Source organism: Pelobates fuscus, unplaced genomic scaffold (assembly GCF_036172605.1).
Source record: "Pelobates fuscus isolate aPelFus1 unplaced genomic scaffold, aPelFus1.pri scaffold_77, whole genome shotgun sequence".
In the NCBI taxonomy this organism is placed as follows: Eukaryota; Metazoa; Chordata; class Amphibia; order Anura; family Pelobatidae; genus Pelobates; species Pelobates fuscus.
This window is the reverse complement of record NW_026961848.1, coordinates 27,496-30,957: the sequence shown is the minus strand read 5'-3', so window position 1 is coordinate 30,957 and position 3,462 is coordinate 27,496.

Below are 3,462 nucleotides of genomic sequence, written 5' to 3'. Positions count from 1 at the left end.
GGTGTTGTGCCTGATTCTCTATCACAGGAGGGCTAGATGCCTAACGCAAATGTAGAGCATTTCGTACAGGGTAGGGGCTGGACGCTCACCATGAAACCTGGCTGGGGTTTCGGCTACGGCAAAGAGGGTAAAGGTGGTCGTAATTCGATTGAATCGAAAATTGCAACGGCTGAGGATAATGTCAAGTTAGCGAAACGCATTGACGCTGCCGCTTATCGTGGTCTCAGAGCCGCAAACGCCGTGCTGTCACGTAACCGTGACACTGGTGTGCGCATGAAGTTGAGCGTCCAATATGGCTCTGTTGACAGATACATCGTCATGGACGGCCCTAGCGAGAAAGCCGTTCGAGGCGCTAACTACGGTAGCGTTCAAGGCTGGCATGGGCGGCGCGACGGTAAGACACAGAGTCTTGGACTTATGCAGGTAGCGATTGATGCAGCGATTAAAGGTGGCGCATGAAACTACCTGAAATTATCGGTAGGCCACAGCCGCCGATTGAGAGCCTGCTAATCCCAATCTTGAATCATTACGTGCCCGAGGTGGACGTAGTTTCATGGATACCTTACGAACAGAATCCCGGCGATTCTTACATGGGTAAGCCGTGGGCAATGGTTCGAGAAACTGACCCTAACGGCGGCGTGTATACGCTCGACAACAGTCTGCTGTTCGCTTCATACGTTCAAATGCAAATTTACCTAGAGGCCGATGAAGAACTAGACGAACAAGGCCGGATTACTGACCCAGAATATGCGGGGAAAATGTATTCCGAGGCATTGCGTCTAGCGCTTATTCAAGCATGGCGCGACAACTACACCGTGCCTGGCGTTGGTCATATTACATCTATTCGCCCTATCACTTTGCCGCGCCGTGTTGCTGACTGGGCAACATCGGCTGGCCCGGTTCAATACGCGGATTTGCCTGGTGGCGCAATGCGTTTTGAATCCATGTATCAGATTTTTTATCGGCCCGATTTGCGTGCGCCGATTAATTTAAGCAAATAACTTAGGAGTTATTTTGGCACAGAATGATAATGCTACATTTGTAGCGTCTGGTGGTCGATTTTACTGGGCACCAGAAAACACGCCTAAACCCACGTCGTTTACCGATGTCGCTGGCCCGTGGGTTCCCATCGGCCACACCGATCTATCCGAAATCGGGTCGCTAGAAGCTGAGGGCGGCGATAAGACCGTTCTAGGCACGCTACAGAATAAGGCGCTGCGCACGATTACATCGTCTAAAACGTTCTCTTGGCCGCTGACGCTGAAACAGTTTGACGCTGACACGCTCAAATTCCACTTTGGCGCAAACGCGATTGTGAACGCCGACGGCACGGTTACACCGAACGACAATCCCGCGCCTGTTAAAGGTGCGTTCCTGGCTGTGCTCACCGATGGTGCTACGACTAGTCCACTCATTGCTTATGGCGCTACCTGTGAAGCATCTGCTGGTGACGCTCTCGCATTGTCTAGCGAAGATTTGTCTAGCCTGCCTGTATCGGTCACGTTCCTGACTAAGGGCACTGCTAAAGGCCCGCTTGACTTTGGTCTAGTCGGTCTTGACGCACCTGTCGATGCTGGCGTTTAATCTTTAACTAATTGAAAGGTCTGTTTTTCCATGTCCGATAACAGAAACATCGTCTCTCTCGCTGATATTAAAAGTTCGATTGAGCGCTTATATCGACCTTACGAGGTTGACCTAGACGACGGTAAACCACCTGTCGCCTTACAGCATATGATCGTCCTAAGCAAAGAGGCTCGCACAACTGTCGCGAAAATTTCTGAGGACGCTGAGAATGCAGACGTTGAGAATGTAGAGGAAACTCTTATCACCATTCTTAAAACTCTAGTAAGTAACCCGGCTGACGCTAAGCGTCTCACTGCCGCTATTGGTGGTTCGCTCGCAATTGCATCGGAATTGTTTAAAGGTTACAGCGAGGCTACCCAAGCGGGGGAAGCCGACAACTCTGTGAGTTAATAGAGGAACATGGCGCGGCGCTATACCGTGATTTCTTACTGTACTACGGTAAAGACATCACGCAAGACTTGGCAAACAAATCTTGTGACGGTATAACGCCGCGCCTTTTCTTGTATCTAGCGTCAACGCTGCCAGATGATTCATTGTTCATGTCACGTCAAGTGTACGCGGGCAATGATGGTTTAGGCTGGGGCGTTGACCGAATGCTACTCGCAGAGTTGAATGACAGGATTGCCTTTCTCACCGAGGCTACAGGGCAATGGGCGAAAAAGCCGCCTAAACTGCCGCGCACTAAGCGGCCTAAAACTAAGCCACGCGGTGACGATGGTAAACCTAAATCCGCCTTTGAGCGTATCGCTGGCCCGTTCGCCGCAGTGATTCGTAGGCAATCCGCTGGGCACACACAGGCTCGCGGCGAAATTAAAACACCTAAAGATAAGGTGGACAATGGCTAAAATTATCGGCTATCTTGCAATTAAGATAGTGCCGGACACAAAGAACTTTGGCAAGAAGTTAAAAGAAGATGTCAAAAAGGCTGCTAATCAAGCGAGCGGCGAAGAGGTCGAATTTGACCCGATCATTAATGACAAACAATTAAAGCGTGAAGCGAAACGTGCTGCTAAAGAAGCGAGTGGCACTGACATTATTTTTGACGCTAAAGTTAACTCTAAACTCGCTCTCGCTGAAAAGGCCGCGCTTGATGAAGCAATGGACGGCGGGACGATTGACTATAATGTCAAGGTCGATGACAACGCTGCCAAGAATGCGCTGAGCGGCATCACGCAGAATGTCACTAAAGGTCTACGCGCTTTAGGCGCGGAATACAAGCGGCTTAGTGAAGAGCAAGGCCAGGCCATGATCGGCCCTATCCGAGCCTTGAATAATGAACTTGAAGATAAACTAAGCGAGGTTGCTCGAACACGCGAAAACTCGCTACGCCTGCTACAGGAACAAAACGAAACGCAACAGCGCGAAATGCGCTCGATGCTGTCTAATTTGAGTGATTCCGCCTCCGAGGGTCTGCTCTCTAACCTTGATGCAATCAATCGACGGTTCGCTGAGATTAGAGACAACTCTGAATCAATCTCGATGTCTAGGCTAAGTTCCGATCTGTCGCTTATTCGATCCGACATGGCAGAAACCGCCGAGGCTGCTAACGACTTTAGCCGCGCATTCCGTGACGATGCGTTCGGCAAACTCGTTAACGATGTAAACCGCTTCAACAAAACGGTTGCCCGTGGTTTTGGTCTAGGCCCGATTCGACAAGAAATTAACCGGCTCAACACTGACCTAAAAGACCTGTCTTTTAATGAAGCATCGGAACGTTTCGAGGCACTCTCGATTAGTCTGAGAGACCTTGACGAAAAGCCGCTCAGTAAGATCGCCAACAGCGCAGAGCGGTTCCGCGATAGTCTGCGCGGCACGAACGAATTGCTTTTGTCGAACAGCGAGAGCATGACTAATCTCGCTAGAGAAATGATGGACACC